Source organism: Notolabrus celidotus, chromosome 16, assembly GCF_009762535.1.
Source record: "Notolabrus celidotus isolate fNotCel1 chromosome 16, fNotCel1.pri, whole genome shotgun sequence".
Lineage (NCBI taxonomy): Eukaryota > Metazoa > Chordata > Actinopteri > Labriformes > Labridae > Notolabrus > Notolabrus celidotus.
In genome coordinates this window covers 25,615,815-25,639,639 of record NC_048287.1, presented here as the reverse complement: position 1 = coordinate 25,639,639, position 23,825 = coordinate 25,615,815, and the positions used below count along the sequence as shown (strand labels likewise).

General features: G+C 41.8%; 1 protein-coding gene across 5 annotated transcripts in view; it reads right to left on the bottom strand.

Annotated features, from left to right (window-relative positions):
* Nucleotides 1-23,825, bottom strand: part of hivep1 (HIVEP zinc finger 1) — a 67,529-nt gene that overhangs the window by 30,787 nt on the left and 12,917 nt on the right. Inside the window, exon 1 of one of the 5 annotated variants that reach the window (XM_034704539.1) lies at nt 6,401-6,728. The exons of the other annotated variants lie outside the window; for them this stretch is intronic. The gene's annotated coding sequence lies outside the window, so the exon portion shown is untranslated. Of the gene's footprint in view, nt 1-6,400; nt 6,729-23,825 lie in introns of those variants that run through there. 5 annotated transcript variants of the gene reach the window in all.

The window sequence follows — 23,825 nt, the reverse complement described above, 5'->3', positions numbered from 1 at the left end:
TGTGTGTGTGAGTGTGTGTGCCTGGTGTCCATTAGGTTAAAGATGTCTGCAAACACGCACATAATCAGGGGATTGCACACAAACTGAATCTTCACAGTCCTGCAGACAGAAAATAGGCATCAACTGAACTGTTTTCTTGCCAAAAAATGTTCTCTGCATACAACCAGACTCCCACGCTGACCCCTGCATTCTCAGATTACCAAACCGAAACCAATCCAAACCCACTCTGGAACGACCTGTGAGTAACAACGCCGGAGCTGGACAGTGTTTTCTATTCAAAAAGCTTCTGACTAAACTTCTTGGCTACATTTTTAGAACTTTTAATACAGACAGTAACGTGCACAAGCCACATCCAGATGTTGCTGTTCTTAAGAAATGAGCTCATGTCTGACAAATTCACTTATCGGGAACGTCAAAATGAAAGTCCAACTAGAGTCTGAAACCAGAACGGTCAATGTAGGATTGCTCAAGAGTCGCTTACTCAAGTATTTCCCCTCTCTGATACATAAACTTCGACTCTGATTAATTTATCTGACAACTGTTGCAGCTGTTTCAAGTTAATTTTACATGAAGATCATTCTGAAGCTTCTTTCTCAGTGACTCCTTTAAAAAAGAAAGCAGCTTTGTCACATTTCAGTGAGGTTTTCAGTTCCACCAAGTAGAAATTCCTCATCTCAACCTCTAACATATTTCATTCACTGTAAAATTCGGTGTATAAGATGCATTATTACGACCTTTTTTTCCTAACTTAAAAGTGGCCTGCTTCCTATGCATCCAAAACTTGGGAGTTAAAGTCCACAGGTTCTTCAACATGCTTCCTACATTGTTGTCAAAAGAGAAGATATGTTGACCAAAATTTAAAAGGAGAAGATTTGAGAACAACTTAGTGGTTACTGCAGTTTGTCAGATTGTTCTGTATTCCAGATGTTACGTTCCTTTACTTAGTCACGATTCCTCAGAAAGCAAAGAATCAAAACATTTAATCTTGTATTTTTTTGTGCCAAAACTCTGCTTTCCCTCTCTATGACCCACAAGATGTATCCTTAATAGACTAAATCTTTTTTATTTAATGCTTCATCACCAAGGCCAATAGTCTAGATGTCTATGATATGTAAAAGTGTAAGTGCAACAACTGTATATGACCGGACGTACAAAAAATAACCTGGAAAAGTGTGTCAAAATATCAGTTTTCTTACGAGGAGATGTAGTTGTTTTTTTCCTCGGGCTATGCTGCACCCTCAAGTTTTGTGAAAATCCAGTATGCAGCTCATCTTATGGGAAACCTCTTCATCAGGTGTAATAATTAATCCGTTTTAAGGCATGATGAGAACTTCTACTTTCATGCCGTAAGTCACTCTTATAATTTTTACATACATTCACATAAGTAGGATTATGGCTCAGTGAAGTATTTTTACTACTACTTCAATTTCCGCCCAAGTCCAACAATCGAGGGCAATCTTTAGAGATCCCAAACACCAGAGAATCCTGAACACGACAAATCCTCATTAGACTTATAACCCTGATGCTTTAGTGAAACCAGAGGAATTGAACACAATTCCAGTGAACAAATGTCTTCCGGTTGGCAGATGTTGCTCTTGTGTCTCCGTCTCTAATCGCAGGGACATCCTCGCTCCAGAGGAGAGACTGTTAAATCCTGCAAGCCTTCCAGGAAAAGGGACAACTCTTAATTAGATCTGTAGCTTATGAGAATGAGTGCAGTAGGCGGCTGTGGGTGTAACAAAAGGCCGTGAGCCTGTACAGGAAATAAGGATCTAAGCAGTACGCAAGGTCCTTGATCACGTTACCAAACAGCAGTGGGATCCCGCTGAGGCTCAGTTTCTGCGTGTTGGCTGCCTCTCACCTATTCTCTTCCTCTTTCCTCCTTCCTCCTCCTGATCCTCCCTCCTTTCTGCTCTTTAGATTGAAAACAAGGCCCGTCTCTCAACCGTCTCACTCTCCTCCCTCCGCTGCCTCCCCCTGCTCTCCCCCAGAGAGGGGCGGAGATGTTAATGAGGGCTGCTGTGATCACTGTATGTGTGTGTATGAAGTGCTGCTGTGTATTAGAAACATGTGACACATGTTAGCAGCATGACATCATTTCATTTAAACACATGACCCTTTCTCCGTAAGACGCGTTGTTACAGTGTAATGTCAGTGTAACATTTGAATGTGTTGTTACACCGTGACAATGATATTTCAGCCGTACATTAGTTGTAACTTGGTTAACTCTTTCTTTATCTGACCTACAGCATGATTTTACAATGCAGCTGTGCTAGATGTGTTACATTGTGTTGTTAGTGTTTGTTCCATACATTGTTAGTGTGATGTTACTGTGTGCTTTTAAAATATTTTTACATTGTGTAGTTACAATATAAGAGTTTGTAGCAGTGTTGCCTAACTGTGTTGTTACTCTATTTTGTCTTTTTTTACAATGACTTACAGTGTGTTGATGGAGTTCGCTGTTACACCACATTATTTAACTGTGTGTTAGTGTGATATATTGTAACACTATGGTGTTATTTTGTGTTGTTACATAGTTATAACCTCAGTGTTTTGATCACGTTATGTAACAGTGTGATGACCGTGTATTACAGTGAGTCATGTGTTGTTACAGTGGGTTGTCAGTGAGTTGTTACAGTGTGTAGTGTGTTGTTACAGTGTGTAGTGTGTTGTGACAGTTCGTAGTGTGTTGTTACAGTGTGTTGTAACAGTGTGTAGTGTGTTGTAACAGTGTGTTGTTAGTGTGTTGTTACAGTGTGTTGTAACAGTGTGTGGTGTGTTGTAACAGTGTGTTGTAACAGTGTGTTGTAACAGTGTGTTGTTACAGTGTGTTGTAACAGTGTGTGGTGTGTTGTAACAGTGTGTTGTAACAGTGTGTTGTTACAGTGTGTTGTAACAGTGTGTTGTGTGTTGTAACAGTGTGTTGTTACAGTGTGTTGTTACAGTCTGTCGTTAGTGTGTTGTCACGTTGTGTAGTGTGTTGTTACATTGTGTAGTGTGTTGTTACAGTATGTAGTGTGTTGTAACAGTGTGTTGTTCAGTGTGTAGTAACAGTGTATTGTTACTGAGTGTTGTTAGTGTGTTGTTACAATGTGTGTAGTTTGTCGTTATAGTGTGTTGTTAGTGTGTTGTTATAGTGTGTTGTTACAGAGTGTAGGGTGTTGTTACAGTGTGTTGTTAGTGTGCTGTTACAGTGTTGTTAGTGTGTTGTTACAATGTGTGTAGTGTGTTATTACAGTGTTCTGTTAGTGTGTTGTTACAATGTGTGTAGTGTGTTGTTACAGTGTGCTGCTAGTGTGTTTGTGCAGTCTGTCGTTATAGTGTGTTGTTAGTGTGTTGTCACAGTGTACTGCTAGTGTGTTGATGCAGTCTGTCGTTATAGTGTGTGTTGTTAGTGTGTTGTTAGTGTGTTGTTACAGTGTGTAGTCAGTGTGTAGTTACAGTGTTCAGTCAGCCGGCCCTGAGGGAGCGGTGTCCGGCTCCACAGACTCCCACAGTGCTCTCCTGCAGCTGCTCTGAGCCTCTCTCTGGTTTCTCACTCTGGTGCTGCAGACAACCATCTGCCTTTATAGCTCATTTAGCACATTCACACTGCCACATACACGACTGGTACAACATGTAAACACAGAGGGACATGTCTCTACAGCGTCTGCAGCAGTCATCCATGTCATCATCAACCAGTGAAGCGTTCGCTTTCGAGTCAGAAGTTAACCTTTGAAAGAAAACATCCAACACAGTCCAAACAAAAACAGGGCAGCATTTTTAGAGAGCTTAGACCTTCATGTTTTGGTTTTAAAAATTGAGTTTATCAAAGCTTTCACAGCGTGGTGAACTGATGAAAGGCAGAAGGTTATATTCTGGGAGTCACAAACAGAAAAGGGCAGTTTTTGAGCACAGAACTGGTTTTGATGAACACTGATCTGGTTCTAATGGATACTGCTGCTGCTTCTCCCTCTGATGTTGTTGTTGCCACCCACCTGCATGCCATTCACTGCTGTTTCTCTGTGCTTTCCTCTGCCATCAGCAGTAGGCAGGAGGTAACGTTACATAACTGCACCGAGCACAAACAACACGGCGTTCCCTCACTGTCTTTTTATGTTCCTCCTCTTCCCAGTTTCTCATTCCTCGATTTCACCCCGTCTTCCCACTCCCTTCTTTCTGCCTCCTTCCATCATCATCATACTCCCTTTATCCACCCCCCACCCCCATTTTCTCCCTCCCTGCTACCCACTTCCCTCTCCTCCGCCTGTGTCACATCAGAGTTTAAAAAATGAATCAAGGATGTGGAACTAACATTTCTGAGTCTTTGAAAAACCGCACTGCTCTGCTCACATGTTCACGCACCATGACATGTTTGAAACTCAATCAGGGTTGAAAGTGCGAGTAAGATTGATGCTGAAAGAAACGTGCAAACTGTGAAAAGAGACAACTGGAGGTCAAATAAACACCTTCAACATGCTGGATTTATTTTACTATCAGTCTAAAATGCAAATTTGATCAACTGGCTCCAACATGAGGAAACTAAACACAACAATTTTACACATTTTAAAACTGGAATGATCATTTTCTTTGTTATTATTTATTAATAGATTACAATTTATGGGTTCACTGGCATAAAAACTGATATGCAACCATTCTTAAATTATTATTTGACTATGCTCTACACATGAAAATATCCTCTCCATCTAGAAAATAGTTTTCATCCAGCTGTGGCGAAATTGTAACAAAACTTCCTGTATTTGTAAAAAAATAAATGAGCAGTCTCTACCCCAGAGTGTCATGTGACTGGAGAGGGTTCATGAAGTTTAACAGTTGGTGGCGATATTTCTCCAGTCATGCGATTCAATCTTTGCAGAAGAAGAAGGCTCAACAAGACGATGTAATTAAATAAATATGACACCTGATTCGAGGATCATCATTCGTCGTCACTTTCAGACGGATCAGAAGTTTTTACACTTTCGTTTTGTTCACAGCATCAACTTTCTCACTCCCTATTAAAGACATAAACATCAACTCTTCCCTTTAAACCGAAAGTTCAACTTTTTGGCAACTTTCTCAGTTCACGTGGATTCCTAAGGGCAATTTGGACACAGGCTCATAAACACATGAGTGGAATAGCCCTTCGGTGAGTAAATAAATCAACAAGGAAATCCGTAAACACCTGCGGATTAAGCGCAGCCGCTGCTGAGGTGGATGTTCCCGAGCACCTTAATCAGATGATGCTTTTAAAGGAGTGTAATGAAATTACAGCAGAAAAGAAGAACAATTAACAGAAGGATGTCTGCAGAAGAAGAAGTACAGACAGTCAGGAGAGAGGCAGCAGCACTGACCTCTGACTGTTTTTTTTCTTTATAACAAGTTCCTCTGTTCTTTACGCGAGGCTAACCCAGCAGGGGGGGAGGAGAGGGAGGGAGGGAGGAGAAGGAGGGAGGGGAGTCTGATGATCTCACGGTGTGTGGATGAAGGAGAAGTGAGTAAGTTCAGCTCTATCTCTGGAGCGAGCTTGTTGCATAACAGCAACACAGCTCATCCCCGGCTGCAGTCCACAGGCTTATCCTGTCCTACTGCTCATGTCCGACGTCAGCTGCTGCTGCCGCCGCCGCCACAACGAGGAAGAGCAACATGTCGCTGCAGAGGAGCGCTGGTTAGAGCTAATGTGGGGGGTTGGCAAGTCAACCACATCACTGAGGAAGAGCTAAAGTTTAGAGAAAGATGAAGGGTGGGCAGCGGGAGGAACAAATATATAGAGTTTTAATGATGAAAAACTGCTCAGAAACTTGTGTCCTTTGTTTGAATCAAGACTCAAACTGGGGAATAAGTTCAACTAAGAAATATTAGTTGGTTTATTTTAATTTTTTTAATTAATTGGAAGTTGTTTACCAAAAAATACGCCAAATATTTAATGGTTAATTTCTGCAAGAAATAAGGATTTTCTGCTTCTGTTCAACTTATGTTACATAAAACATGTCGTGCTCTTTAATATAGCCATTCATGATAATATAGTTGGATATATTTGGCTCATTAAAAGAAACAAAAACAGCCTAAATATGTCCGCTTAAGCTCGTGAGGCTGTGATTGATATCTTAAGAACTATTGTCTGACTTTGAAAAACAGAGTTCCTCACCTTAAGCTAGGTGAACAGGGAGCTAATTCTGCTCAACTTCAATTCATTTTCCACATCACAGAAGATCCGAGAGTCACTTTAACAGACACGAAGTCAGGGAAACTATTCCAAACTTAGGCAACATTACAGAGAAATAAAAATGATGTAATGCCACAAGAAAGAAGAAGACAGAGCCAGATATGAAAACTGAGCCGACAGTGAAACAAAAGCCCGCAGCGAGGAATAAAACACAAACTGATGAGCACAAAGACGAGCTCTCACAGTGTTACACTGTACCTGTTAGGAGGAAGAAGTGCACCAAAGAAAGTCGACACTTTTCTCAGAGAGTGGCTGCCGGCTGATTTTCCCTCCTGGAGTCAGACTCCCTCACGGGGAACACCTGACATTCCCGACCCAGACAGACAGACACTTCCCCAGCCAATAACCGCTGACATTCCTCTCTCCGTCTCCCACAAAGATATTGAAACAAAATAAAAAAATGCCAACGCAGAGCAGAACGCTGTGCGTCTGTGTCGTCTGTCTGTCTGTCCTCGCACTCACACACACAGCTGTGTTTCTGTGCCGAGAGCTTTCACTTCTCACTTCTGCCTGCTTCCTCCACTGTGTCAGTGTAGCAACCACGCTTCTTCCTCCTCCCTGCCTGCCCGCCTTTGTGTTCCTCCCCCCTCCCTCCTCCTCCTCCTCTCTTCTCCTCCCTCCTTGTCTTCTTTTTTTCTAAATTCCCAACTCAAAATCAGGGAAAGCCCTCCCTCCCTGGCTGCTTGCTGCCTGAGCGCTGACTTCCCTGAGCTGAGAAGCAGAGCGCTCTCTTTTAATGAAAAAAAAAAAAGCAAAACAAAGCAGGATGGAGGATCTAAAAACAGCACTGGGCTCTAATTCCTCTCTGCTCACATACACACTGTCAACATCAGATTAGCAGCTAACCCACTTGTGGCGCACAACCTCCCACGCCCCCACACGGGCTATAAATACTCCTCTATCCGTGTTGTGCATTGATCTGTGTGTGTACAGGCGAGCAGCGGCGGGGACATCCGCCACACACGCAGCGGCTAATAAAGACGCTAATGTATTAAGAGGCCACTGGATGGTGTGTAAATGAGCACAGCGTTAAACTGGACCTAAACACAGCAACGCCTCCATCACACCAACACACAGGCGAGAGACTGTGCTTATTTTTAGCGTCTTCTGCTGCGGCTGGGTAAACACCAGATTACTCTGTCAATGAATCTTTTAATGCTGAATATTTTGTAACATCTTGTCTTCAATGTCTTATTTTGTTCAACATGCAGAGCCAAAAGAATCAACTTCAGTATCATGTAAGATGAAGACATGCACCAAGCACGGAGGACACCCACATCATGCTGAAAGAGCAATTACCCAGAGTGCACCAGCTGAGACTTCAATGCTGAAATTTGGCTGATAAAAAAAAAGTGACATCATCTAAGATCTTATTTCAACCATTTTTTAAGCAGCAAAAACTCTGTTATAATCTCAACACATTCATTTGTTCATTTTTGCACTGAAAGGGCAACAAAAGTTATGATTGTACATGCATTTCTCCAAACCATTTTGCAGCTGTGGTTGAAACCTGCTCAATGCAAAGATGCAATTCTGCATTCTGCATGAATTCAATCCTTTTTACAATAATCAGAACCACAGCGCTTTCTGTGCTGTGTGCTGTCAACAAGAAGGTTCAGAGACTTTGTAAGTGGAACAGTTTTCAGGACTCACCACAGAAGAAGAAAAAAGTAGACCGCACATGTGCTGGTGCTTACGCTGTGCAGCAGGGCAGAACGACCCCTGGATGCTGACGTAGCTGACTGACATTCAAGAGAAACTCAGCAGCTGAAGATGATGAAGGCTCACATATTCTATATACCCTTCATCTCCCTCTATCCCTCCTTCCAACCCCAACTCTGTCAAGGCAGATGGCTGTCAAACATGAGTCTGGTTCTGCTCGAGGTTTCTGCCTGTATAAAACATTCAGTATCAACAATTTACAACAGCTTCCAAGGTGCTTGTATTAACTCTAATCCCACATTATGTGTGTTTAGAAAATTTTTTTATGGAAACTTTGACATTTTCCTGCAAAAAGTCTTTCCTCTCACAGATGACTTGGTCTCAGCAGATGTTTGTTTAACATGAGTCTGGTTCTGCTCAAGGTTTCTGCCTGCCAAAGGGAGTTTGTCCTTGCAGCCGTAACTTGCTAAATCAGGAATGAAAGAGAAGAAATGAAAACAAAATGCTTACAAAATGCAAGTGTAAAGAATTTTTTTTCCAAGATGAAGAGTACTGAGAACCTGTCAGTAAGCTGTGAGTAACACGTTACTGTGACTCCATGACTGTTTAAGGTAACTATAGTGTAACCGGACGTAGCCAAAAACTACATAAGATTAATCATTTGACTCAGAGGGTGAGGCTATGCATACTCATCAGCACAGTAGCATCCTGGAAAATCAGATAAACACACTATGGCTGATGGCTGTCTAACATGAGTCTGGTTCTGCTCAAGGTTTCTGCCTGTTAACGGAAGTTTGTCCTTGCCACTGTAACTTGCTAAATGCTGCAAAGTGCTCTGCTCATGGTGGATTAAGATGAGATCAGACTGAGTCCCGTCTGTAAGATGGGACTGGATCTTATCCTGTCTTGATGTTGGGTCTTTGTTAATAATAGAACACGGAGTACGGTGTAGACCTGCTTTGATTGGAAAGAGTCTTCAGATTATGTTTGTTGTGATTTGGTGCTATATAAATAAAGATTGATTTATTGTCACTTTTTTCAAGTTGCTAGTTTTGTAAAAAGTTTTGGAGGCTTTGCCAAATAAAATTATTTAAATGAAGGAGATTATAGACCTTGAACAGAGCCAGAGTGACCCATGCTTCCAGATAGAGAGCTAAGCTAAGCTGGTAACCTTCCAGCTGTAGCTTTACATTTAACAAACAGACGATGGAGGTGGTTGTGATCTCTTCCACTTCACAGACAGAGCTTTTCTCAATCCTCTAAAACTAATTTTGAAAATATCTTTAATTGAAAACTTTCTGGATAAGTTTGTGTGTCTGTTCTTACACACACACGCACACGCACACACACACACACACACACACACACAAAGACTTAACAGCAGAGACACCTGAACACCCTGCAGAGATTCACTGTTAGTCACGCTGTTCAAATGGAGAATACAATCTTGGTTAAAAAAAATTGCCTGAATTTCATTTTACAAGGCACACCTGAACCCGAGACTGAGTCACACATCAACGCCCTGCAGGTTCCCACACACGTATATTCAACGCACACACACACACACACAGCCTCTCATGGCAGCAGTGAGCTTGTTTTTGGTCCGGGGGCGTCTGGCATTCTTGCGTATAGTGCTCTAACAGAAACCTTCCAGAGTGCGAGGTCTAAAAATACAACTGGAGGATTTTTAAATCCACCTTCCTCCTGCAGCTCTGCCTCGTTAGAGGAGGGAAGTCGCAGCACAGAATTCCCCCGAGTCTCTCCCATCAGGGGCTTAGAAACCCCCTCCCAACATCTCTCCCCATGGCAACAGCAGCTAAAGGAAGAGACGGCCCATGTTACGCAAGAGGATGAAGCTTTGCCAGCAGCTAAGCACCCCTTCTTCCTCCTCCTCCTCCTCTTCCTCCTCCACACATATTTTCACAGCGTCTTTATTAACCCTCTTTACATTTTCCCCGTCACTCTCTTAGCCCGATATCATCCTCTGTGACGTTCATGCACTCTTTCACACCTTTAACTGAGGCGCACTGCCATCTTCATCTTCCTCATCCTCATCTCCTGCTTCACCCCTCTTCTTTTTCTCTTTCCCCGTCTCCTCCGGGCGTTTTTTCTGAAACATTTATCTTTGTTCGTGAGCTTCTGCTGCTGCTGCTGCTGCTGTGGGACGTCTGAGCTTCTTTCCATTTAAAAAAGAATTAAAAGGCAGCTTTTTCTTCCGTCAGCTGACCCGTCAATAGTTCACACAATGCAGCAACTTGTAGGGAAGCTTTAAATGAGCGCCTGACCTCACTGGAGGGGACGGAGCACGAGTTTCCCTTTGCGAAGTCTTTGTTTAAAGATCAGAGTTACTGCAGGTTCACCGGATCACGTTACAGACATTTGGAGCTTTTTAATACCACAAATGTGAAAGTTAGTCCCCCTCATTCAAATGTCTAAAAACGACAAAGTCTATGATTTCCTCTGACATCTTGCTCATGATGGAGAGCTCAGACGCTGTTATGATGATATCTATCTGTGTCTTTACACCTTATAAATGTAGGTAAATGTAAAGACTGACATTATTGCATTGCTTCTTGATTGATTGAAAACTACTGAGACAACTGATGGTGAAAAAACAGAAAAACTGCAACCTAACCTAAACATAAAACATTTGATTCCTTATTAGCAAAATCAGACAACAGCTATGGCTAGCATTCCCCCTTTCTGACTAAACAAAACTGGTAGCTAGCTAACGTTACAGTTAGCTTAGATTGAAATAATGCTATTTTTAGAAATAATGCTGCAGGTAAACAAAGTCAGAACTATCCATTTAATAAGATTAGCATTAAAAAAAAGTTGAAACAAAAGTTACTATAAACAGATGTGTTTAACATTGTTTAAAAAATAAACTACTTTGGTAATAAAAATGCAGAATCAACAAGTTATCACAACTTTTATGGTGCTTTTATTAACAGTAATTCTGCATTATATGTGTGTAGAAAATGTTTTATGGAAGTTTTCCTGAAAACAGATGACTTGCCGAGGCAGATGTCTGTCATGAGTCTGGTCCTGCTGGAGGTTTCTGCCTGTTAAAAGGAAGTTTGTCCTTGCTGCTGTAACTTTCTAAATGCTGCAAAGTGCTCTGCTCATGGTGGATTAAGATGAGATCAGAGTCCTGTCTATAAGATGGGACTGGATCCTGTCTTGATGTTGGGTCTTTGTTAATAATTTAACATAGAGTATGGTCTAGACCTTCTCTGTTTGTAAAGAGTCTGGAGATATTGTTGTTGTGATTTGGCACTAAATAAATAAAGATTGATTGATGACTGATATGTAAAGATCATTTCTCAGTGACAGGTTAGTCTGCACGATGGATCGTTTTTTCTCACCTGTCTGCCGGCTGTCACTGCAGCCCACATCAGCTGACAACCTCCTGACCTCATCCTATATATACACAAGTGTGTGTGAGTGTACAGTATAGTCCATATGTTTGTGTGGAGCCCTTTAAGTATTGACCTGACCTCACTGACCCTGCCCAATATATACGCGTGTGTGTTTGACGTACAGTATCGTCCGTACGTCTCTGTGTACGCCTTTGAGTATTGACCTGACCTCGCTGACCTCGCTCGCCCTCACTGATGACTCACACTCTGTTTGGAGGCTTTCAATCATCACCATCGACCCGCTGGAGCTCGCTGGATCTAGGCAGAAAAGGACAAACACCCTCCCTCCCTCCTGTACTCCCTTCCTCCCTTCCTCCCTCCTGACACTGACAGACACTTCAGGGCAAACTCTTCCTCCTACTCCTCCTCTGCATCCTCGCTAAGTCGATACCGTACGAACAGAAACACACAGGCAGAACAGCGTGTTTTCTGCTCATGGCAATGAGCAGACATAAACAGCTGAGACAAACAGCGAGTTTATGAATGAACACAGAGGAGGCGGGGCTTGTACCTTTCAGAGAGGCCCTGCAGAGGGAACAGGTTTGCATGCATGTAAAAGGTCCTCTGATTCCTGTTAAACGCCCACAGTCAGAGTAAAAAAGCATCCAGCTCCTTTACTCAGCATCCTGCTCTCTGCTGACTGGATGCTGTTTCACATTGGATGCTGACGGAACATTTACATGAGATCATGAAAACTGTGTGGTTGTTTTTCTTTTGTCTTGTTCACCTATTCATTAACTAGAAAGACCAGAGTGTGTTTCCATCTTGCCAAACTAACGCTAAACTGGTCATCACTATCCAGGCGGTCAGGTCAGCTGAGTCTGGGATCTGTCGTTAGTGCATTCGGTAACACTTTACAATAGTTGAACACATTTTTTAAGTGAAATAATGCTTAATTCATGTTGAAGTAATGCATGACTTATAATCAATCTCTGTAGGAAATAACCCTTCTGTTATGTTGCGGGTCAAATTGACCCATTTTAAAGTCTATTTGAGGCAATATATGCCTTCCAAACCAGCTAAATGCAGCGGAAAAATCTGGGCAGCATGTGACAGAAGAGGTGTCGTGTTAATTTATCAACATCACTTAAAATAAAAAAATAAAGAAAATTCAAAATTTAAAATAAAATAAACAAAAATCAATGTCATGTAAAACTATTGTATGTATATTTAGGGCTTCCCAATGTACATTAAAAAAAGTTTTAACATTAATTTTAATGAAAAACGAGTGAGTTATCCTCATTGAACCATGATCTGTGAGAATTAAAGAACACCAATGAACTAAAACTTGATTTAAATGGTTAGTAATGGAGTTAAAATTTTGAATTAAAAAAATGTGTATTGGGATTTTTTGGGTTCTGACACTTTAGTGTAATTAAATATATTTCCCCGGGTCATATTGACCCAGGAACATTATTGCTGTACCTAAAAAACGAACATAACAGGAGGGTTAAAACGGGGTGCACTTTTAATTCCTATTCCTAATTATCCTGTCACTATGACTTCATGTAATGACGCTTAAGACTGCTAGCAGGGTGAAACAGCCACCCCTTGTTCTGCTCAAATTGCAAAACACATTCCCCAACAACATCTTTAAAGCTTCCGCACTATCAAACAACTTGTTTTTAGAAAAGCAAACGTTTTTTGCAGCAGCACCATTAGAAACTGTTGTCTCAGTGAGTGCTGCATCAACAAACACAAAGTAGATAATGCTCCACTTCACACTACAAAAGACTAACTGCAATTTACTTTAATCACTTCAAATTGCTCTCGAAGATTTCCAAGTGTTTAGGGGGGAAGGACAACAAAAAGTAATTTCTTGAGAGGACTGGATAATCTCTAATGGAGCGGAGAATTGTTGTGCAGAGATTTTCAAGACAGCAAAGTGACACGTCTCCTGACAGGAGTTGAAACGCGTTGTTGTGGGATGCCGCTTCTTCTTTTTTTGTCGCCTGTAAGCAAATTAAACTGCTTCCAATCCCATGCAGCCTCGTCGTTAGTTAGTTAGTCATCCCCCGGGCTGGTGCATGTGACTCACAGCTGCGCTCTGATTGGCTGCTGAGCTGCTGTGATGGTGGCAGACGTCCCACGCAGCAGCAGCAGCAGCTCAGCAGTAGCAGCAGCAGCAGCAGAGAAACAGCGAGTGTCAGTGTTGATAAATACAGCCCACGTACTGCCTGACCTTAAGAAAACCGCACAGCTCGCCTCTCCCTCCTCACTCGACTAACCACCTGCCCCCTTCCTCTTCATCAACATCTGGTCTACACGGCAGCAGCGGACAACTTCAGGTCAAGGTCTCCTGATGGCTGAAAAACTAAAGCTTAATGATAATTTATACACCTTTTATCAAGTCCCATATGCATTGAGCAGAATGAAACAGCTTACATTGAATTAATTAAAGTCTATTATGTTGTTGTAGCAAACTGTGTGCATGAATAAATGTAAGAGAAGTCGGCAGCTCTGCACACAGCTCTGTGAATCTATGCATGATCTGACCGGATGGGAAGAGGATGACAGGATGGGGTGAGAGGGGTAGATTCAAGGTGGAACCAGATGGAGATGTCTGAATGTGACTCCGCTCTCGTCACTCTTAGGACAGAGGGAGAACCAACAGTGTTCTCCCACTTGATCTATCGTGACATTCAAACATTCAGCGGTTGTTACGCACCAGTTTCTCCTGTCAAATCTAACACCTCACTGCCCCGCTCTCCTGCCATGGTCTCACACTGAGTTGATATACTGTAGCCTCTCCTCCTTTATGAGTGAGTGTGTTCTTTTTCTCCCATCCAAACTTCTCTGACAGCTGGATTGTGACTCTAATCGCTGCAAGGGATTCGACAATTCAGTCCTTTCTTTGAACACGTAGCTTTATTTCAGCAAGCTGTTTAAGTGGTTTTGTTGTCTGTTGTTGCCTCTTTAAGGCTCTGGGGTGTTGTGTTAAAACACCTGGGTGGAAAAGGTTTTTTAAAGTCTGAATCAATAGAAATTGTCTTTGACTATCAAATATTGCAAAACCACTGTAGCTTGATATCATAGTTGGCCCTGGATCAAATCTTACGTATGGTCCATATTGTAGCATAACGTATCGTACCGTATCTTACTGTAACGTACCGTAACGAAACGTACCATATCGTAACGTATCACGTCGTATTGTGTCTTACCGTAATGCTCCGTTACATAATGTACCGTAACGTATCGTAAGATACAGTATCATATTGTAACGTATCATATTGTAACTAGCGTAGGCAAGGTGAGGCAAGTTTATTTATAAAGCACCATTCATACATAGAGCAATTCAAAGTGCTTTACAGAGTTAAAAACAAAAAAACAGAACAGTAACAATCAACAAAAACATACAGCAAACACTTCAAACATTAAAATCTTATATGCGGCCAGTTATGTTTGATCTAATCTCCCTCCCTCTCTCTGTACTTATGTAACTTAACATACATAGTAAATAGTGTTGGGTCTCATTATTTATTTAAATTAGGAGGGATTATTCTAAATAATCAGCCCCCCTTCGCTGCTCTGAAGTCTGTAACTTGCAGAGTCTTACTGTTCCGCCGGACACAGAATCACAACTGGTCTTGTCTTAACTTAATTCATCTCAGAACTTCTTCCCAAGGATTAAGACTCACACACTGAGTCATTTCTGTGTCGAGTTGCAGCCCAAAGCTGGCTCAGACCTCTTGACACCCCCGCAGGGTGCCCGTATGCCCAACATCTAATAGATTCAAATATCAGGTTCATTCCATAACACCATACCTAGTCAGAAAATAGCGTACCATATTGTACCGCAACATAATGTATCGTATCATACCGTAACATAACCTAAATTATTGTACTGCAACTTACCATACACTGTAACATAATGTATCGTATCGTACCATGACGTAAAGTACCATACTGTAACGTATCATACCGTAACATAAAGTATCGTGCTGTAACATATCTTACCGTATCGTACAGTGTCATATTGTACTGTACCGTATCTTATTGTATCACACTGTACTGTTTTGTACCGTAATATACCGTATAACCTTCAGATGAACAATTGAGGTCAAATAAACTTTCTCTCATTTCTTATTCCACTCTGTGTTTTCGTGCCATCTCTTCTTTCCCCAGTTAGCTTCTCTGTCCCTCCTGGAGGCTTTCCCACTCTCCCTCCACCTCCCCTCCCTCTCACCCCTCTCTTCCTTCCCTCCCTCCACCCTGGTAGGAGCTTCCAGCAGTCGGACACGAGGAACAGCACCTGCAGACCGAGACTCATGCTGCTCTGTTTCCCTGGCAACCCCTACATCGGGCTTTGCGTGTGCAAACCATTAAGCAATGCCAGCTCTGCATACACACACGCACGCATACGCACATGCAGCTGCACACAGACACAGAAAGCGCCCCCACACAACAACCCTTTTAAGGGTTTCCGGATGGCTTCTTTTTTTTTTTTTGAGCAGACTTTCCAAAGCGTTATTTTGTTTATTCTTTAACTCCAGAAGCTAAACTCCACTCACATTTTCCCCACAATCTAAAAAAAAGCACCCCCTGAAAATCAGCAGGCCGTGTGTAACAGAGGCAGGTTCTGTTGGGGCATTTCTCTGCAGATGACATACACCCTCAGCATGAATAGGAGCAGCTCTCCGTCCCCCCTCCCCTAAAGTGTCACATCTCAGAATAATGTGACATCCAGTCCCTGCGTCGGTCCTGTTTCGCCACCGCAGAGAGAATTTCTTCCACTATTCTGGGTCTCTGTGCTGACGCCAGCAGAGGCAAATCCTGCCGGCCCCCGCCCTGCTTTTTTCCCCTCATCAAGTCCCGCTCACCTTTCTGAGTTGCCAACATCAATGCTGCTCAACAAAGTTTCCAGGAAGTAGCTCGTCAGGCTGCGAGAGCGCACCTGCGGAGGGGGAAAGTGCTTGTTTGTGTGTGTGCGTGTGTGATTGTGGAGGTCAGTGTTCGTTAGCTCCAATTTAGCTCGGCCAGTCTGAGGCCTTCAGTAACGCTTTAGTTTGAAAAGTTTAAACCAAATAGTTTGACTGCTTGGGCAGCGGGCACAAGGTGAAGCCCAGGACGCACACAGGAGGCTGTAAACAGTTGGGTCACACGTCTGCAGGGGGTCGGACGTAAATGGTCGAGTGGGTGGCGAGATTTCGTTAACAGTAGAGCAGTGACGGTGAAAGCAAAAGTACTCACACACGCACCTCACTTGGACTACGAATGGAAATTTTGCAGTGCATGTGTGAAAAGGAGATTCTTTCATCATTAAAGTCACAAAAAAGCCTCCACACAGCGTCGCTCCAGCACAATGAGAAAGTGCACACACAACCATAAATATATGCACACACAGAGCACAAAACACACATGCACGACCTTTTCTGCACACGCGGGCGGACGCTGTTGACTCCCATATTAGTCACCAGCGTCTAACAAACAGGCAGAGTTTGACAGACATTCAAACTGAGAGTGCAGCAGTAAACAGAGTGAGAGGTGGGTGGGAGAGAAGCTACAGCAGAGGAAGAATTAATTAATGTCACTGTACTGTTTCATAGTAAAATTATTTCATAAAATTTAGTGAGCAGTTGAAAAATATGGCCAAAGAGAAAAGCTTACGTCAATGTACTCATCAATAACCACATAATCAAATATTAATAATGTCCCCGGATGCTGCTCAGGGTTTTTTAGGAGGGTTCAGTCATGTTATTATGAAAAAAAAAATTTGCTTTTTAGTTTTGAACTTCAGTTTCTTATCATCTGTCTTTAATTTGAATCAAATTGTGTTCCCTTACTATCAAAATGAAATGAGGTTGTGTTTTATAATGCCTCTTGTTCTTGTTTCATAGTGTATTTCAAAGATAATCTACAGTTAGAAGTGTCACGTATCAAATGAAGATGACGTGTCTGATAGCTTTATTGCAGCAGCAGAACATTTGTTTGTTCTGGCGTCCCTGCTCTGACCTCATCACTCCTTGAAGATTTAGAAAATGAATGCGTGACGAGATAATATCTTAAACCCACTAGTCAGCGCCTGCAGGTGGATACTGGGGAAGTGGTGAGGTGTAATGTTTAATCGCAGCACTTATGCAGAGGGAGGGACCTGAAATCCTGCAGCTCAGTTAGACCGCCAATTTGGGGAGGGGTTATATTCTCAGGGGTGAATGTGAGAATGAGATGTTCAGTGTGAATTCAGTGTAGATTGGAGTTCCCTGCACAGGAGCTGAAATGTAAAAATTAAAAAAGAGGATTTAGATTAAAAAATAGTTTATATTTTCATTAAGTCTCCACTTGTTGACCTTTAGGATCAGTAATAAAACATCCCCTTGAGGATTGAAAGATATTTCAGTGTAGTGTCTGGAGCTCAGAAAATGTCAAATCTTATTTTTTGTTCGTCAGAGAAACATCTTTCTCACAAAAACACGTCTTGGAGAGCAACACAATTCAAACTTCTCTTAAAGAAGATCTGACGACACGCCTTCAGGTCAAAGAGAACATGCATGTTGCCACTAGGGCTGCAGCAAGTTGTTATTTCTACCATCAATCAATGAGTGAGTAATTCTCTGTGAATTAATTTATAGGTAAGAGGGTAAAACTCAAAGTTATGGAAGAAAAGAAGCATACTTGATTCTGATTGGTCAAAACCCCAAAACAACAATTTGCATAACCACCCATTCACTATACATGCTCTCCTAAGTGTTGTAGCACAAGATGAATAATAAACAGTATGTTGTTTCTTTGTTACCAACAGGTTTTAATTCCAGTATTCATGTATTCGTGTGAATTAAATGTCCAAATGTTTGACCGGGTGTTTGATTTCTGACCAATCTGTGACTCAACTTCAATAGAAATGAAACAATAAAACAAATCCTGAAGTCGTGATTACACCAACAAGCTGCCAGCTGAAATCCTCACAAATTAGCCGACTCATAAATGTGTTTCCTCAGAACCAGATGTGAGCAGGTGTTGGGGCGGCTCCTCTCTTCACCTCCACGGTGCAGTCGACCCTGAGGGCAGATTTGTCATTAAGCGACCGCCCTGCACTTAGCAGACGGCCTGAGGTGATGAAAAACACTCAATTTTGTGAAATGCACCTCACAATTAACAGCTCACACAAACAGGCCTCTTATAATCACATTTTCTGTCTTAATAAATATATATTTGCACACTGGGTTGATGTCTCTGCCTTTGAAGCCAGCGGTCTGTGAAAAGGACTAAAGCAGAAGCTGTTTTTCCTTCATATGAAACAAGGAATAGACATTAACCCACATAGCAGGATGGCAAAATGAGCACATATTCAATTTCATTCACACAAAACACTGCAGGGCCATTAAAATTCCTCCCTCCCTGTCCCAGCTCTGCCTCTGTGTCAAAGTGAAAGCAGCTCCGAGGTAACCACTAGACTTCCCTGCCTTGTTGTAGTTACTGTTGCTAAAACCTTGCTTTATTCCCGCCTCCGGGAGAGAAGTTCCCTTTGTGTGAATCTTGAAGCGTTCACACACTGTAATTTGAAGGGACTGTACGGAAACACTGGTTTGGCTGCCTGAGCATGACACAACATGTAAAAATCCATTCAGCCGGGCCAGCATGTTAACTCTTTCTCTGCACCTCCCTGAGTTTTATATAAGCAAAAAAACAGACAAGCCGGTGACCTCAATAAATTCTACTCATCTTACTCAGCCAGATATCTAAACCGTCAATACGCCGCAGCTGTTACAACATTTAGACTTTTTAACTTGGTTTAAAATTAGTTTTGGACATCTTTGTGTAAACAGCATCTAAGTTGGTACTCCCTTTGTGGGTATATTTTACACAGCGAGCTTGGCTGTTAGACATAGATGCCAACAGGCTAAGCTAACCATCTTACAATTGGAAAGTGGAAGCTAGTTTGTAAGTAGTGGATAAAAGAGACAAAGATTGAGATACCAAAAAAAAAAAAAAAAATATCCACCCTGTTTTTACATGACACGTAATTTAGCTGCCAGAATTTTTTATCAAAACAGAACAAAATACATAGGTTTGTTGGCTCACATTCATTGTCATACAACCACCACTGTTAAAAAATGTCTCTGTTTTGGCTAAAAAAAAGCATTGATAGACACGAGGAACTATTCGCTTTACTTCAAGCTACCTTTGTTTACTTTTTGTCTTTCATCTTAATGTAATAGCTGCAGGTAGAGTTAAGGCTGATTTATACTTCTGCGTCTCCCCTACGCAGCAGGGGCTGACGCGGACATGAGCCCCACATACTTGTGCGTCGGTGTGTCTGTGTCGCGCAGCAATTCTCCGCCGAAACGCCTGAGGGCAGTGCGGTCTCTCTGATAGCCGGCCGCCTGCTTCCGGTCCCGCTACGATCTCTGTTTACTTTTCCACAGAGTTTCAGAGCTTGTTATGTTAATCTACAGCTGATACATGTTGCTGTTTATCATACAGACATGATTACATGAAGAATAGAGAGGAGGAGATGAAATACACGGCCGATGTGCGGCCGATGTCCGGGATCCCGGAAGTGTTGTAAATGCGGGAAAGACAAAGCCGCCGAGCGGACCAATCACAGAGCTTGCGTTCCGCGTCGGCTCTACGGGGAGTTATATTTTGGAGGAGGTGCACGTCAGCTACGTGCGTAGGCCTCGGCGTAGGTACGGGAGCTACGCGGACCCCCGGCGTAGGGTACGCCGTTGATTCAACGCAGATGTATAAATCAGCCTTTAGTTAACGAAAACCATTTTCTAACTTCTGAGGTAAATTCTGAAGTTTCAACTTAAGACAGTTTCTGTTTCTTTGGATTTATTTGCCATAGCAAGTTTTGCTAGGAGACACAGGAGCTGTCACAGCTAGGCTAGATGTGGTGCTGGTTTAGCTTAGTGGTAGAGCAGACGCTCCACATAGAGGGTACAGCCCTGGGTGCAATGGTTATAGGAACCATTCCAAGTGCTGACATGATTTGGTGAATGTTATCCTCCTCTCTCTCCTAAAGTGTCCTGTCTCTCTAAAGCTGTCCAATCAAATAAAGGCAAAAAGCCCCCGAAAAAATTAAAATTTAAAACAGGCTAATTAGCTTAGAAACAACAATGGAAGCGAGTTAACCTGTTATTGAAATAAAAGACTTCTTGATTTTGGGATATAAGCTCATTTTCCCTTCCATTTCACTCCTTCACACCAAAATGTAAACATCATCCAAACATAGGTAGCAGTAGGGTGAAGTCTTTCTGCCACAGAGCTGGCATCAGAGGTATTAACAGAGGCAAAGCGGCGCCACTGTAAACGCTAGCAGCATCAACAAGTTATGTGAATATGAGTGTGTCTGAGTGTGTGTGCAAATTAAGATTGCATTATTCTTTTACATGTCACCCCCTCATGCTTCAACTACACCATAAAGCTGAGGGAATCACACACAATTTGACCTTGTTGTGGTGTATGCTGATGTAAAAAGAGCTTCTGTCTCTATTGTGGTGAGGGTTTCTAAATAAAATATAAACAAAAAACAACTCGTCATGAAGCAGTGTTGCATTGTGAGTTGTTTTTTATGTTTATGAGCCACCATTTCTAACTAGTTTCAAGCTAATGGGAATGCGTCAAACATTGGGTTTCAGTTCCACTGCACTTAGGGTTAAACTATGTGACTTATTTCTTTGAATTATCCTTGAAGATTACAGTTGGCAGGCTTCCCCTTCTCTACGCATCACTTGATGTTTTCCAGGGTGACAGACGATCCAATAAAACCTTGAGTATAATTATGGATTTCTCTAGCGTAGAATTTTGTCACACACAGGCATCATACACACACATTTAAATATGGTGAATAGCATTTTGATGTATTTCAAAGTGGAGGTGTTTCATAATAAATTTTTAGAAACACATGATTTATTAATAAAACTAACCTTGTTCAGTTTGAGTGTTAGAGGTGTAGAAAATGGAGATAGAGGAGGCCTTAAGATTTACATTCTGCTTTCCACAGATTCAAAGCAGCGTCAGTAAACAGAAGACTCTGACCCTGGGCTGACGGTGGGATTAAAAGAGATTTAAGGAGGAACTTCAGTGCAGGTTAAAAATGAGGCCAGAGACAGAAGAGGCATCTCAAACCTCTCTGACCTTCACTCTGATGGCTAAGAGAAGCTCGCTTGCCAGAAAAAGATCTCTAAAAGCTTTAAATCAACAAACATCAGCTCAGTGACGGCGCAGGTCGCTGCTGCAGTTTATTCTGACCCTGGATATTTAACCACAGGGAGCGCTGAGGACAGTTTATCATTAACAGAAAACTGTTGCTGTCAGTTTGTTGCAAATTATTGAGTCGGAGAAAAAACAACGTGAAGCTTAAAAAGGCAGGAACTGAACCGCTCAGTTCTGGCTCATGTGGACAATTCAGCACCTGCTTTAATAAGCACAATAAAACCCTTACAAATTACACTTATAAACATGAATAAGGCACTGGGTCAATGTAATAAAGCACACAAACTTTATACCTGTGTTTAAACATCACTGTCAGCACAGTGAGGCCTGCTGCAGGGATGGGAAACTCCGTCTCCGTCTCCCTGCTTTGGCTTTATGGGGTAAACATTTTCCACCTTGTTAAATGCAGCCCCCTTTTCACTGCAGTTGTTCACGATTTATCTCACAGCGTGATCTCCGTTAAAGCAGGGAACCAGACCTGTCGGGCTCTGGTGCGAAGAGCCTTTTTTTATAAGAGGCGAGGAATGCAGAGTCAGTTCTATAAACACGGGTGCTGCTAACAAGTCCAGGCATTTTCAGGGGCACTGAAGGGCGGACACGAGAGGAAGACCGAATGCCACAGAGACGCATGACGAACATCAGAATCACAACTGAAGGTGCTTTGTGGAGGAAGACGATAACAGACATTGAATGCTTACAGAGGTAGTGAACGCTGAAGAGCGCATTAAACTTTACAGGTTAATAAACTTGTTTCTTAAAGATCGGGTTTGGAATAGAGGTAATCTCTTTCTGTTGCAGCTAAAGACTGCAGGCATCGAATCCCTCAGAGTGCTGCACCACAGTGACTGAAAATGAATTCTCAACTCAGGTGAGGATTTTTTTACGAGTTAGGAAACAGAGTGAAATGAATGCTGATGCTTTTTTATGACCAACAAAAGAAAAGGAGACCTTAACCATAAAGATGGATTCATTCCTAAATTATGTTATCAATGCTTGAAAATGCTGCTGCAGAGCTGGTGTCGGTGAGTTACAGCACACTACCAGAACAGCCTTTCTTTACATATTCCACGGCAAAGATCCCCAACAAGTGATACATTTGAGGGTTGTTTATTCATGGTTATTTCTTAGGGATATATATAACAAACTGAGAACGGCCACCCATGAAAGTATCAAAGTGTTTATAGCCATGACTAATTTGCAATACCGATCCCTTGAAGGGTTTTTGTGTGGATAAAAGATTAAAACAGTGAGTTATGGTGGGTTAAAAGAAAGCTCAATGGGATGATTTTTATTCCAGAAAACACAACATGCAGGACAAGAGATAAGATGTACCGCTTTGTCCACAGGGGCTGCCAAAAGCAACACAAACAAATAGTTTCTCACAAGAGCTTTCAAGGAAAAGTGAATGTTTCCTTCTTTTTTTAGGGGGGGGGGGGGGCATATTTTATTTTATTGATAGGACCGCTGAAGAGAGATAGGAAATGTAGGGGATGGGGGAAGACATGCAGCAAAGGCCTGTGGTCGAGAGTTGAACCACCAACCACTGCATTGACAAATACAGCCTCTGTACAAGGGGCACACGCTTAAACCCTGAGGCCAGCCGCACATCAAATAAGTCACTTTTCTGCTTTTTAAAAATTGTTGTGTAAAAGCAACAAGTAACTTTGTCAACATGTCAACGCACTGTTCTTCATACTGTGTATGTTTGTTTAAATAACCTGGTGCAATTTTTATCGTGCAATAACTTACCTTATCTATTTATCAGATAGAAGTGTACATAGTGTGTATATATCTGTAATAGTTGCCATATTTTATTTTATTTTATTTTAACTTTATTTTATTTTATTCTATTTTATTCTATTTTTATTCTATTCTATTTATTTTATTTTATTTTTATTTTATTTTATTCTATTTTACCCTTGTCATTGCTATTATTACTGTTATTATATTTTTTAACTATGTTAGTACATTGTTGTATTCCCCTGTCCCGTGTTGTAAGCTGCTGTAACAAAAGAAATTTCCCCCAACGTGGGACAAATACAGTGTATCTTATCTTATCTTAACATTTCATTCAGATTTAAATAATATGTTTGCTTTTTTTATTTCTATACTTCTTTAGTCCTGAATTTAAGAAAATGTTTGACAGATAAATTAATGTTCTTGAATGTTCCTTATGTAGCATGAATTGTATTTAGTTTATCTTTCATTATACTGATTCCACCCAGAGTTTTCATCAGCAAACATGGCCGTCTGTCTTGCACCAAGTTTAGCAGACATTAAAGCATAGTGACCCTCTGTTAGACGGATAGAGCTGGGGGTCATTGGCGTAGCAAGGGAATTGACTACCAATTTTTCTACCACAAACCATACGTAACTCAAAC